The sequence below is a fragment of the Micromys minutus genome (assembly GCF_963924665.1).
Source record: "Micromys minutus genome assembly, chromosome: 1".
Lineage (NCBI taxonomy): Eukaryota > Metazoa > Chordata > Mammalia > Rodentia > Muridae > Micromys > Micromys minutus.
The window spans coordinates 122,026,947-122,042,001 of NC_137969.1; the positions used below are offsets into that span (position 1 = coordinate 122,026,947).

At 40.1% G+C, this 15,055-nt stretch overlaps 1 protein-coding gene and 1 pseudogene across 3 annotated transcripts in view; one reads left to right on the forward strand and one right to left on the reverse strand.

The window, feature by feature from the left end:
- The window catches only part of PDS5A (PDS5 cohesin associated factor A), a gene marked incomplete at its 3' end in the record, with an annotated part of 92,490 nt that overhangs the window by 64,220 nt on the left and 13,215 nt on the right, over nt 1-15,055 (reverse strand). The window lies entirely within an intron of this gene.
- Nucleotides 14,186-14,678, forward strand: LOC308438767 (LIM domain transcription factor LMO4-like; annotated as a pseudogene). The gene has a single exon. The product of its transcript is annotated as an LIM domain transcription factor LMO4-like (transcript).

Here is a 15,055-nt window from a genome sequence, read left to right on the forward strand (position 1 = left end):
CAGGGTGACCTAGATGCCCATCTAAAGTTAACCTTCAAGGCAGCACTCTATTTTGTCCTGTAGTTTATGTATCTGTATCATAGTTTTTGTTTCTGTAGGGTTTTTTCCTTCTTTTCTTTTCTCCTAAGTGAGTAGGTATGCTACACACAGAATAGAAAGGATCAGCAAATTTTGAAGCAGCTTAACAAATACTTCAAAGCCATAGTGCTGCAGTTAAAGGTCTGCATCATCATATTAGACCTGGGTTCAATTTATTAACCTCATTCCTATATGGTTTTTAGAAATCTCTGTCTAATCAAGTTGCAAAGATTTTCTTATCAGTTTCCCAATTAAATTCTATAATTTTAGTCTGAAAATTGCTATTTAGATTTCTCTTGGGGTTAATTTTTTAAATTTTGCTGTAAGTTTTGGCTCAAGCATCATGACAACCTTGCTAAAAGCACACCACCACAACCTCCACCAAAAAACATATTCTCTCTCTCTCTCTCTCTCTCTCTCTCTCTCTCTCTCTCGATCAAAGATTGATGGAAACATGGTATGTAGGACTATTTTTCTAGACTCTATTATATTCCTGTGGCTTATGTGTCTATACCACAGTAGATTTGGAGTTTGTTGGGTTTGGGGTTTTTTTTTTTAAAACCTTTTTTTTTTTCATGTGTGTGGGTATGTTATTCATACATGTTTGGAAGTTTTCATTGAGAGGTTCGTGTATGTGAGTGCACATGTATGCAGATGGTCAAAAATCTTCCTTGATTGAGTTGATTGATTTTCTACCTTATTTACTGAGGCAGGGTCTCAAACAAACCCAGAGCTTACGGATATGAGTAGTCTTGCTAGCCAGCTTGCTTTGGTGACGCCAAGTCTCTGTCATCTGGGGCTGGAATTACACTCCAGCTGCAATGCTCACCTGACATTTGATCCAAACTTCCAGTCCTCACACTTGCCCTGAAAGTGCTCTAACCAGGGAGCTTTTTCCTAGCTCAGGTTACTATAGGTTTACAGTGAATTTTAAAGCAGGTAGCATGTGAGTGCTCAGGAGGTAGAGGCAGGCAGATATCTGGGTTCAAAGCCAGCCTAGTCTACACAGTGAGGTACAGGACAGCTAGGGCTACACTGAGAAATCCTATCTAGAAATGAGGGGAGAAAGGGAGGGGAGGGGGGGAGGGGAGGAGGAGGAAGAGGAAGCAAACCTCAAGCATGAAAGAAAATATGGTAAAAAATCCAGATATAAAAGAAACACACAGCTGGGTGTGATGGCCCACAACTTTAATCCCAGCATTTGGAAGGCAGCAGCAGGCAGAGTATGAAGCCTGCCTGGTTTACATAATAAATGACAGCCAGAACTATGTAAAGAGATCCTGCCTCAACCTCCCACCCCCAAAAGAAAGACATTGATGGTTAAAAAAAAAAAAAAAGAAAGAAAAAGAAAAAGAAAGAAAGAAAGAAAAAGAAAAAGAAAGAAAGAAAGAAAAATTGCAGATAATACGATGGCTTGGTGGTTAGAAGAAGCCCTTACTATTCTTGCAGAGTGTCTGAGTTAGGTTCCTAGCACCTGTGCTGGTCAGCACATAAGCATGTATAAACTCTAGTTCCAGAAAATTCAATGCCCTCTTCTGGCCTCTTCAAGCACCAGACACATGGTGTACATAGACACTGGCATGCAGCAAAAGATATATACACATATATGAAACTTAAAAGATAATGATGAGAATACAATTAATCCCAAACGAGAGAAAGGTAGAGAGGTAGAGAGAACATTCTGTGTGTTGTATAGATGAACCACTTGTCAATAAAAAAACCTATGGCCTATAGAAAAGAGTAGAGGGTAGCACATCTAGTAGGGAGAAAGGATTCTGGGAGAGAGCCAAGTGCCAGGGATTTGCCTAGGAACATGGAGGACGGAAGCCTAGGAACTGAGCAGAGGTAACCAGGCACATGACAGAACTTAAGACTGTAATAAATGGTATATTAAGTTATGAGCTAGTCAGGGAATCAACCAAAGCATAGAGGTGTTAGAAAATATATTTTGAGTGTAAAATACGAGTTTGGGACTGGGAGGAAAACTCGTAACATAGCAGAAAAAAGAAGGGAAAGTAGAGAAGCATCAGGCTAGAGATATACATAGCTCAGCAACTAGCAGAGAGCTTACCTAGCATGAACAAGCCCTAGGTTCAATCCCCAGTACCACATAAATCAGATAGCTAGCTAAAGTGGATTACACCTCTCTTCGGAGACAGAGGCAAGGGGATCATTAGCTGAAAGTCATCCTTGATTAACATAACCAGTTAGTGCTATGCCAGCCAGAGGTACATGACACCCTATCTCAAAACTAAAATATAGGGTCTTATCCAGTCTGCCCTGTATACCCTGCTAAGCCATTGTTCTGTCTCAGACTCCTAAATATCTGGAACTACAAGTTCATCTTACTGTACCCAGGGTACTTTTAAATACTTAACTGAAAATATCACATAAAAATTCATAAGCAAGCCAGGGGTGGTAGAGTATCTCTAATTTCAGCACTAAGAAGGTAGAGGCATGTGGATCTCTGTGAGTTTGAGGCCAGCTTGGTCTACAAATCATATTAAGACTACCTTAAAATTGGAGCTGGGAAGATGGTTCACTGGTTAAGATACTGACTGCTCTTTTAGAGGACCTGGGTTCAATCCCCAGCATCCACAGAGTGACTCACAAATATCTATAACTCAATTTAGGGGATCCAATACCCTCTACAAACCTCCATAGGTTATGCGCACAAAACGCTCTACTCCTAATTTTAAAAAATATATTTTTGGAATCTCAAAGTTGGAAATATCCATCAAAAAGTAAATGAAAACTGGACACAGTAGTACATGCCTTTAATTCCGGAAGTCCAGAAACAGAGGTATCAAACAAACAAACAAAACCCAAAATCAGATATCATTCATATGGTATACTCATATAAATGTATGCCAGCTGGCAATTAAAAGAATGATTACATGTATTAATCTTTAAAATATGATGTGATGACACCTGACACAGAACAGAAAAGATTAAAGGAGAGGGGGTAAAACTGCTGGGTATCAGAGGTATTCACCATCACGATGGTAGTAGTGATGTTAAGAATGACTACAACACACACACACAAACACTTCTCTCTCTGTGTGTGTGCGCGTGCACACTATATCAAAGCTTATCAAGTTGATGTCATGACATCAATTCTCTGACACCAAGTGACTCTCCTGCAATACTCAACAATAACTTTCCAGAGTTACTATAGATCTCACCAGGTAAACTTCTGGGGTTAGAGAGATGGCTCAGGTGATAAAAGAACTGACTGTTCTTTCAGAGGTCCCAAATTTAATTTCCAGCAACCACAAGGTAACTCACAGCCATCTGTAATGGGATTATTCCCTCTTCTGGTGTGCATGAAGTCAGAGCACACATACACATAAAGTATCTAACTAAAGAAATGCTCTAAAGGTAAACTTCTTCACCAGACCCCTCTGCTACTTCAGATGCTAGCCAAAGTATGTGGGAGCACAGTACTTCTAATAAACCAGCTAGTTTTATTATTAAATTATTATTATTAATAAAACATCTAATAATAAATCTAGGTTTTGCTACAACTCCTTCAGGTTCACTAATTTGCTGGAATAAATAATATGTATCATTTACAAGATATAACTCAGAAATAGTCGAACCGAAGGGACCATGCACTTAAACAGACAATTACTTTTAAGAAAATATATAGGCCTGTGTCTGTAATTATAGCACCTGGGATTAGAAGACACTCACTATAAACTGAAGGACAGTCTATTCCCAGCCAGACAGCAAGGTTATGTCTTAAAAATAAGCAAAACAAAAAAACAAAAAAACAAAAAAAAACCCTCTGGTAATCTATGGCAGAATACAATGAGGATTTTTAATATCTCATATGTTTAAAAACAAAATTGTTTCCCAGAGTGGTGCTACTAGGCTATTCATTTGCTTCTCTGTTGCTATGATGACATATTCACACCAACTTGGGGGAAGGAAGGGTTTATTTGGCTTACACTTCCAAGTCACAAAGTCAGGACAGAAACTAAAGCAAGAACAAAAAAGAATGCTACTTACTGACTTACTCAGTTTCCTCCCAATCCCCAGCCTCCTTTTCTTTTCTGTGACAAGATCTCACTATAAGTCCTTGCTGGCCTGGAACTACTATGTATGTTGACCTCAAACTTAAAGGTCTATCTCCTCTTGCCTGTCTCCCAAGTGCTTGGAGTCTGCTAGCTTTCTGAGAGTCAACTATCTTTGACAATGGTCTATCATTTGTTCTATTTGTAAAGTGAGTAATCGTTATTTAAAGTCTTTGCTTGTACAGGAAATGAAAACATTGGTTGGTTTCTTTCTCTTAATTTCTTTTGTTGTTAAATGGCTTAAGAATGAGAAATAGGGGAAAATTAAGATTCTGGTAGACTAGTATGTATAGAAAAATCAACACAGAGAAATTCCCTAGAAACAAAATAAAAAGGAGACTATCAAGAAAGGGGCCAGGGACCAAGAAACAGAAACAAAGCTTTCCAACACCAGGTGTCACTTCTACTAGCAGCTAATGAAAAGGAAAGTAGCCAGTTCTTTGAATAGCTCAACAAAATAACTCTAGCTAAATCAACCAAGAACAAATGACCAAATTCAGATTCAAATGAAATACATTTCTTACTGTACAGAAATAAAACAGATTATAAAATACCAACAAGTTACATAACAGATGAAATGCATCTAGGAAGTCAAAAGCTACTGAAATTAACAAGAGAAACAGATAATGTGAACAGATAGTAATGAAAAACTACACAGGCAAAAACCCAGACTTCATTATTGCTAAATATTACTTACTGAATGATTAAAAAGTACTAATTCTGCCAAAACAGTAAAGGACATTTTTCAGGTCAATTTGAGAAATTAATCTGATTTAAACAAGACAAGAATATCACAAGAAAATTAGTATCTCTTAAATATAAATACAAAAATTTCAACAAAATACTAACAAACAAAATTCAGCAACTCTTGTTAGTTGGGTTTTAGTTTTTTGTTTTCCTTTAGTTTTGTCTTTTCTTCAAGACAGGGTTTCTCCTGGTTGTTTTAGAACTCACTTCATAGACCAGGCAGGCCTCAAACTCAGAAACTTGCCTTCTAAGTGTTGGGATTAAAGAAGTAAGCCACCACTGCCAATCTGTTGGTTAGTTTTCTGTCACCTTGATACAAGCTAGAGTTATCTAGGAAGAAGGAACCTCAATGGAGGAAAAAAAAATGCCTCCAACAGATTGGCCTATAGGGCAAATCTGTGGGGCATTTTCTTGAATGATGATTGATCTGGGAAGGTCTAGCCCACTGTAAGGAAGTCCTCATGAGAACCTAACCAGCCCATAAGCCTATAGTTTGTTGGAACAAGTGGCAAAGAAATGTGTAGAGTTAGTACAGCCCCTAAAGACTATAACCAAAAAGTACATAGGCATTGTAATGATTTTTCCTTCTTTTTGTCAAGTTGACACTAACTAGAGTCACCTGGGAAGAGAGAAATTCAATCAAAGAATTTTTTCCCATTAGATTAGCCTATGAGATATCTGAGAAAATATTCTCAGTTGTTTATTAACATAGGAGGGCCCAGACCACTGTGCCCATTTCTAGGCAACTGAGCCAGCCAAGGGAAGCCAACCAGTAAGCAGCATCCCTCAGTGCTTGTTCAGCCTCCACTTACACTTGAGGTTGTAACCCGACTTTCCTCAGTGATGAACTGTGATCAGGATATGTGAGACAAATAACTCCTTTCTTCCCCAACTTGCTTTTGGTCAATGGTGTTTATCAGAGTACCAAAAGCAAACTAGAAAAAAATTGTGTTAACTACTTTTAGCAAAGTAGCAGCACTAAATAAAAAAATAAAAAGCTGGGTGTGGTAGTGGTGTACTCAGGAGGTAAAGACAAAAGGACTAGCAGCTCTGGTCACTCCTAGCTGAACAGTTAAAAGGCCACAAGACCCTGTTCAGAAAGAAGAAAATAAAAAGATGCAAGGGCTGAAGAGACAGCAGTGATTATGAGCACTTGTTCTTATAGATCTGGTTCCCAACACCCGAGTGGGTAGGTAGCTCACAAGCATCTTTAACTCCAATTCCAGAGGATGTAAAGCCCTTGTCTGACCTCAGGGAACATCAAGCACACATGTGGTACACATATGCACGGTAGACAACACTCAAGCACATACAAATTTTAAAATATATTTAAAAGAAAAAGAAAAGAAAGAAAAAAAATCTAAAAATAGGAGCCATTAAGATAGATTAGTAGGTAAAGGCATGTGCTGCCAAGCTGGAAACATAAGTTTGATCTCTGGGATCAAGACTCCCACAAGTTGTCCTTACCATCTTACTATAAATATACACCTTAAAAAATGCAAAAAAAAAAAACCCAAAAAAAAAAAAAAAAAAACTACAAATCCTACAAATAGACCTAATGAAAACAGTGAACTCTGAAGAAAAGTTTCTGAGAAAACATGGTAAGACTGAGAGACATTTTGTGCTGAGGAATCAGGACAACTGATTGACCCTGCAAGACAGTCATGTCACTCAAAGTGATCCACATATTCAATGCAATGCCAAAACTCCAGTGACTGTTTTACAGAAGTAGAAAAGCCAATCCTAAAACTCATATGCAAGTATAAAAAACACTGAGCAGCCAAAGCAAGTCAAAGAAAAAAAATTGTAGATGTATTACAACCCTTAATTTTAAGGGTTTAATTATACTTCAAAGCCACAAACAAAAAAGCAGGTCACTGGCACAAAATAGATATGATAACCAATGAAAGAGAACACAGAACCAAACACACACCAGTCCACTGGCAGTGACCTAATTCTTGACTTTTGACAATGGTGCCAGAAGTATACACTGAAGAAAAAAAGATCTTTTTGCTGGGCTTAATTTAGTTGTACATGCTGTTAACCCAGTACTCCAGGAGCAAAGGCAGGAAGATCTCTGTAGAGAGAATCTCTTATGCAGTGAGTGGTGTACTTAGTAAGTTCTGGACCAATAGGAATATACAGTGAGAATTTGTCTCAAAACAAAACAAAGACCTTAATACTCCCCCAAATCTACAGATTCAATAGTCATCATCAGAACCTGAGCCTTAGTGTGCAGAAGCAGACACACTGACCATAAACTGGGAGGGGCTCAGAAGAGACAAAAGAATCCTGGAAAAAGGCAAAATACAAGGACACAACTGGTTTCAAAACATATTACAAAGCAGCAATAATTAAGACAGTGGTATGGTGCAAAAACATAGAAATCAATTCAATGGAACTGAATGAGAATTCTCTTCAATAGAAACTATTTTCAACAACAGGCCAAGACAATGGAAGAAAAAAGGCTTTTTAATAAATGGCATAAGGAAAGGAAAAAATAATGATCTTTAAAATGGTATAAAGAGCCAGGGAGGCAAAGGCAAGCAGTAGTTTATAACTCCAGTTCTAGGTGACCTCCTTTTCTGACTCTTTGGGCTCTAGACACACACATGGTGCACATACATACATGCAGGCAAACATTCACATGAATAAAATAAATCTTTTTTAAAAAGAGGAATTAAAACTGTAAAAAGATTAGTAAAAAGATTAGTAAAAAGCAAAGCCATAAATCTTTTGTGATTTTGATGAAAGTGACGGAATCTTAGCTATCAATAAAGAAACAAAATAGAGAAATAAACTAATTAAAAAAGAAACCAGACTATCAGTTAATTGAAGGGAAAAAAAAAAAAAACCAAGCACAATTTTTTAAATTCATGTTTCTATTAAGGTGTCTGAATTGCATATCTGTTGTTGTTGTTGTAATTGGGGTGTGTGTGTATGCTCTTACAACTCAATAATGAAAAGATAAAAACATACTTACAAATGGACAAGGAGGGCTTACAAAGAAATACAGCTAAGATGGTACAGAGTATAAGGGCATTTTCCATCAAGCCTGGTGACCTAAGTGCAAGTTCCAGGACTCATTTGGTAGGAGAGAACAAACTTTTTTCAAGTTTTCCTCTGACCTCAACATGTGTGTGCTCCAACACATGTATACTCCTCCTCAGCATTCAATAAACAAATGTAATTTTTTTAAGTTCGCTAATAGTCAAAGAGTTTAATCTTTTTTCCCCAAAGAAAGATGTACAAGTTGCTAATTAACATATGAAAAGATTTACCAGAGAAAAGCAAAATCAAAACTACAAGGAAGCTAGTTGTAGTGGCATACTTTGCTAATTCCAGGGGTCAAAAGGCAGAGGCAAGATCAGGAGTTCAAGACCAGCCTTGACAACATGGGAAGCTTCATGCTAGCCCAGGATATGAGACACTGTTTACAAGAAAACTTAGGGTCAGTTGTGTTGGATGACATTTTGCTGGGGCAAAAATGTAAAGAAATGTTTTGCTGAAGCAAGCAAGTGAAAGATTCTTCACTGAGACGGGCATGCATTGGTCCACCTTACATTGTGTAGTTGAGCTGCATCTGTCAGGACTCCTTATCAAGAAAGGCATTAAAAACCTTCTGCTGATATGCTTCTTGCCGCTTCTGAGGACTCAGGCTGATTTGGCAGGGTGATAGCTGAGACAGACTCATGTGGAGGTTTGCTAAGTCAGACTCACATACTGAGGTAAGATCCGTGCAGGACATGTGATGTTTGGAGGGAGTATAAATAAGACTCAATGAACTGTGAGAACAGTTTGGGTTGCATGTAGAGCTAGCTGCAATGCTTTGCAGAGAATACACAGCAGAGAACTGTTGGCCCTGGTCCCTCCTGCTGACTCAAGCCAATTCAGCTGAGGCCTGGCTATTCCTGCAAGGTTGTGCCACTGATGCTGTTTTGTGTTTGCTGTCCCAACTATACTGAACTGGACTGCTGGTGTATCCATGAAGTGTTTGCAAGTGGACGGAGCTGCCACTGCTGAGCTGTGACCTGAACTGCCAGTTCCTGACAACACAGACAGGAGCTGCTCCAAAGAACCTTTCTAAACAGGTCCACTTCCCCGCATCCTTTCTTTCCCACTATCTCTGATGAGTGGTGGACTAGAAGGGAGGTTAATGATTTAAGAACCATCATTAAAAACAGGGTTTGAAAAATTTTTAGTTACAGGCTGTTGTGTGGTGTACTGGCTGGTTTTATGTCAACTTGACACAAGCTGGAGTTATCACAGAGAAAGGAGCCTCAGTTGAGGAAATGCCTCCATGAGATCCAGCTGTAAAGCATTTTCACAACTAGTGATCAAGGGGGGAGGGCCCAGCCCATTGTGGTTGGTGCCATCCCTGGGCTGGTAGACCTGGGTGGCTTCTCTAAGAAAGCTAGCTGAGTAAGCCAGAGGAAGCAAGCCAGAAAGCAACATCCCTCCATGACCTCTGCATCAGCTCCTGCTTCCTGCCCTGTGTTGAGTTCCAGTTCTGACCTCCGTTGGTGATAAATACCAATGTGGAAGTGTAACCTGAATAAACTTTTTCCTTCCCAACTTGCTTCTTGGTCATGATATTTGTGCAGGAATAGAAACCCTGACTAAGACATAAAGTAACCCCAGCACTTGAAAGAAAAGATGCAAAAGCAGTTGAATCTCTCTGTTCTATGCAGGACAGAGAAACTGAATAGAATTCTTCTCTGTGAGAGAAGTGAATTTCAGGAGAGACTTTCTTCTATTGCTGATAAATATTAAATTCAAGAATAGATTCAAATCCTCAGTCAATTTCTAAATCCAGACTCCCCAACTAAGAATTCAGACTTGCAATTAACTAGAGACCAAGGACCCAATTAATCTTTGGCTTTCATAACTCTTCACAGAATAACCATGTGCCTCAATATGCTCCAGAAAGATCAAATTCATACTTGGAGTCTTAGCTTAATTATTGAAAACAGCTCTCATTAATTTGTCTCATCAGTGTTCTTCATCTTTATAAAACCTTAGTAGCACCTAGAACTCTCATTTCAAAATGTTTTACCTCCAGCATCCTTAACTGCACAATTTCCTTTTAAAAATACCTATGATGTCCTAAGTTTTTTTGTCCTTAGTGAATCTATTTACCTTTAATATAAATTCTAAATTTCCAATGAAATTGTTAGTCACTCTTACCTTACTTACTCCCTAACAATGTGGAACTGAACAGCCATTTCAATCATGCTTAACCTTATCTTAGATCACCATCCTGAACGTCAAGAATCTTCAGCCCTGAATAGTTTCTGTTGGGATTCTGTAAACCCCACCCTCCAGGTATGCTCCGCCCCAGTTACCTGACACTATAAAAGGGGCTTGCTTGCCCTCTCCTCTCTTGCTTGCTCTCCCCCTTACCTTTTTCTTCCCCTTCCCTTCCCCACCCTCTCCATGTGCTCATGGCCTGCCTCTATTCCTCTCTTCTCCCCACCCCCACCTCTACTACCCTCTTACCTTCCCCCCATGACCTGAATAAACTCTATTCTGTACTATGCCATCGTGTGGCCGGTCCCTTGGGGGGAAGGGATTCCCAACATGGGCTCCTCAGAGGCATCTCCCTTGCCCCCAGGCCTCGATGCACCTCCATGGGGCATATCCCCCCCACCCCACACACACACACACTCTTCATCTTTTTTCTAACATTGGCGCCGAAACCCGGGACAGCATCTTTTAACAACACTGGTGTCCTGTGTGAGATTAGATTTCCTCAGGACTGGACATCTCTTTTTTCCTTTCAGTTTCTACTAGTTATATACATCATGTCAACCAGGGCACTGTGCAAAACAGATATGCATTCTACTCCAATCTCCAAAACCAACCTCTTACTTAGAGCAATAGAAGGAAACTTATTTTGGGTTTACTCAGATACCAGATGTCAATTCAGCTCTGCCTTTTAATGTACAGATGACCTAAATTAAATATGCTATTTTTTTCTATAACTGTAAAATAAAGACAGAAACATAAAATTGTGATGTTTAGACATAACAGAAAGAGTCAGTTCTGGGGCTGGAGAAATGGCTCAGCGGTTAAGAGCACTAACTGCTCTTCCAGAGGTCCCGAGTTCAAATCCCAGCAACCACATGGTGGCTCACAACCATCTGTAATGGGATCTGATGCCCTCCTCTGGTGTGTCTGAAGACAGCCACAATGTACTCATATAAATATAATAAATCATTTTAAAAAGTCAGTTCTGCTAACAGCAGACAAAAGTTCTCACACTTCATCAATTCTATAAGGCACCTATTTTAATACCTATTGAGCTGGAATATGCTACAATAACAGGCAGCAGAGGCAAGCACAAGAAAACCAGCCACTTATCACTGTACAAACTGTACTATGAAAATGCTGCTAAGCATAGCATTTATATGTAATCCAAACACTTCAAGCAGGAGGATCAGGAGCTCCAGGTCATCCTCAACCATATGAGAAGTTTGAGATCTGATAGTGTTACATAAATCCCTATCTCATAGATTTTTCTTTTTGTTTTATCAATATATATTCATATATATTTATTTATATATGTGTATTTATATATTTACATCAGTTAACACTTCTCATAACATGTGCAAAATGCATACCAAAATAACTAGGTTTTGGAAAACTGAAGAGCTGGGAGGCACACATCTTTACGCACAAAGGTAAAGAGATCTCAGCGAGTTTGAGGTCTGCCTAGTCTATGGACAGAGTTCTGCAGGCAGACTAACCCTCTGGTCCCAGATAGGAGTTTGAATGTGTGTCATAATCTGCCCATGCTTGCTAGCCAATAGATTCATAGGTCAATATGCTTAGCCAATAAGTTTAAGCTGTAACCTTGCTGATGTAACCTGTATCCCTAAAAAGTATAAAAGCTGCTTGCTATGGCCATTTGGGGTCACCTTCCAGTCACTCATCACGAGGGGCTGATTGAGGGTGGACGAGATGCATCGAACTCTGTTCTCATATCTCAATTGGGTGGGGAGGGTTCTCGGTAGTTAAGACTCACTCAACTTTACACTTCTATTAGTGAACACGGGTCTAAAGACTGACGGTAGAAATCAGAGGGCCCCTTTCACTATTTGACCATGGTCAATTTTTTGCTTCCACATTAACATTTGGTCAGCTAACTTATGGTTTGGGTTTTCATGAGAAGAATGTATCCAATAACCTTAGAATACAGCTTTAGCTCTACACTCGGTAATTGAGATTGTCACCCAACCACTTTGAGCTCTTCAGGCAGATAAAGCAGCTGAGGATTTCACAGTGAGGGTTCAGTTAAATGATCCCAAGAAAACCAGTTAGCTACAAAAGAGGAGCAAGAGGAAATTTGAACCTGGAAATTAGAAGGTCTAGACATGTTTCTCAAATCCTAAGTGGTATAGAGTCAAGTGAGGTATTTTGTTTTTAATTTTAATATACTTATAAATAATGCACTTCATTAGATAACTGTTACACTGAGAAACAACCTGTAAACATTTGTTTACTCTCAGTTTCTATGAATATCCTGTTGTGAACTGCAACTCAACACCTAATGTGTAATGCACAGTACTAAAAGCTCATAGGGGCTGCAGAGATGATGCAGTGATGAAGAGCACATGTTGCTCTTTCATAAAATCCGGAACTGGCCCCTTCAAACACACAGGGACACACAACTATCTATAACTCCAGTTGCAGGGCACCCAATACCCTCTGCAGGCACCAGGCAAAACACATGCAAACAAAACACATCTACACATCAAATACATATGTAAAATTGTAAAGAAACAAACAGGTATGGTGCATGCCTTTCACCTCAGCACTCAGGGTGCAAAGGCTATGAGATCTGAGGAAGAGACCAGCAAGTTCCAGGGCCTATTACTTAAAGGGGGGGGGGGGGAGGTGGGTCAAGGAGAAGGACAGGACCTAGAAAGATGGCTCATTTGGCACAGTGCTTACTGTACAGGTATGAGGACCTACATTCAGATTACCAGTGCCCATGTCAAAATCTGGGATATGGTGATTCACACATATAATCCCAGGAAGAAAAGGTGGAGAAACTGTTAGAGACAAGCATCTCAAGGGTTTGTCATCTAGCCAGTTAAACCAAAAAGGTAAACCCCAAATCCAGTGAGAGACCCAAGAAATAACAGTGCCCTCTGGCTTCCACTCCTGTGTGCATACAAGAATTCATCATCTCTGGTATCATGTGCACATAAATGCATACCCACAAAAAAATGAAGAACAATTAATTAAAACAACAAACATTAATAAGGATACTTTAGACAGAGAAATGGAATTGATAGTAAACTTCCAGACAACATTAAGAAATTAAAGAAGGGAAATAAGGAATAAACATTTGAAGAGTTAACCATTTGAATGTTTCTCAAAAATTACATAAGACAGGCTAGGCATGGTGGCACATGCCTTTGATCCCAGCACTTCAGAGGCAGAAACAGGACTGAGTTCAAAGCCAGCCTGGTCTACACAGCAAAATCCAGGAAGTCAGGCCTACACAAACACACACACACACACACACATACACACACACAAATAATAATCAAAAATAAACTATAAACTATAGATACAATAACTGAGTATACCAAATAAACTAAATACAAAGAAGATCTTGGAAACAACCAGAGAACAAATGTCTCCTTTCTCTCCTTGTCTATGTTTCTGCTATGTGTAACCCAGGCTAGCCCCAAAGCCAAGCTTCCTGAGTGCTGGAATTACAGACTTACCACACTTGGCTGTAAATGCTCTCATTTGAGTAATCTGCAATCCTAGATATTCTGTTAAATAACAACATTTAAGTATTTCCAGTTTGCAAATGAATCAAAAAGTAAAACATCATTTTTGATGACTCAAAAGTACAACTGGAATCACATACCTAATAAAAAATATTAGCTGGGTGTCCTGGTACATTCCTTTAATCCAGCACTTGGAAGGCATAGCCAGGTGAACCTCTGTAAATTTGAGTCCAGACTGTTCTATAGAGCACGTTCCAGGATAGCCAGGAATATTATACAGAATCACAAAATATTACACAGAATTACACAAAAATATCTTGAGAAACAAACAAGACTTCTGCGCGGGGCCGCCTGCCACTTAGCGTAGGGCTCCCTCCCGGCCCAGAGCCACGCGATTAAAAAAAAAAAAAAAAGCAGCCCTTAGCCACCTCCTCCCCTTTCCTGCTCCCTCCAGAGCCGGCCCCTGCCCTGGAAGCCGCATTTCGCCGCCTCGGCCTTTCGCAGTGTTGCAATATAGGGGAGAAGTAGACCATGGTGAATCCCCGCAGCAGCTCGCAGTCGTCCCCCCTCCCCCGTGGCCGGCTCCCTATCCTGGAAGCGCTGCGGGGGCAAGATTGCGGACCGCTTTCTGCTCTATGCCATGGACAGCTACTGGCACAGCCGCTGCCTCAACTGCTCCTGCTGCCAGGCGAAGCTGGGCGACATCGGCACATCCTGTTACACCAAGAGCGGCATGATCCTTTGCAGAAATGACTACATTAGGTTATTTGGGAATAGCGGTGCTTGTAGCGCCTGTGGACAGTCGATTCCTGCAAGCGAACTCATCATGAGGGCTCAAGGCAACGTGTATCATCTCAAGTGTTTTACGTGTTCTACCTGCCGGAATCGCCGGGTCCCGAGAGATCGGTTTCACGACATCAATGGCAGTTTATTTTGTGAACATGATAGACCTACAGCTCTCATCAATGGCCATTTGAATTCACTTCAGAGCAATCCACTACGGCCAGACCAGAAGGTCTGCTGAGAGGTCAGAGTAATGCAGAGTGCGTGCCTTCATCTCAGACTTGTTCATCACAGGTGGATCCCGTGTGTCCGCAGTAGACCAGTCACCTTTGTAGTCAGCACCATGTCATGGTTCCCCCTTTAGTCTTGAGTGCCCTTCCTGCATTTATTGGTGTATTAAAATGACTGAATATGAACATTAAGAATTCCATGAACCTGGGCTAATAATGGGAGACGGTAGCGAGAATGAAAAAAGATCCACTGAAGGACATCTGGGGGGAAGGGTGCTTGGAGGGAGGGAAATGACTAATGAAGCTAATTAAAAGAAGCATCACGAACCTGCTTTCTACCCTCATTAACAATTAGCAGGGCACCGGCCAGAGTGTGCGCCCTCTTTTA